Below are 354 nucleotides of genomic sequence, written 5' to 3' on the forward strand. Positions count from 1 at the left end.
ACAAGACTTCTTTATTGCTTAACATTCAACGTGTATAATACATTCAACATGCTTAACATTCAACGTTTATAATTGATATCAGTTAACAAAATACCTAATAAGCCACAGCAAGATAATAAGCAGTACTTCTAGTCATTACTTACATCATGCTTTACAATGAAATATACCAAAGAGGAGAAATTCCTAGATATGTGTCACAAACACAGTGTGCTAAATTCAAAGTTTTACACGCTCCCAAAAATGTAATATTCAGCATGATGTTTTGAATATAAAATAATACATTACTAATGTTCCATGTCTAGTCTCTTATATCACATATACCACAAATATGTAATATGTCAAATATGTAAATTA

The sequence above is a fragment of the Penaeus monodon genome, chromosome 32 (assembly GCF_015228065.2).
Source record: "Penaeus monodon isolate SGIC_2016 chromosome 32, NSTDA_Pmon_1, whole genome shotgun sequence".
NCBI classification, from domain to species: Eukaryota; Metazoa; Arthropoda; class Malacostraca; order Decapoda; family Penaeidae; genus Penaeus; species Penaeus monodon.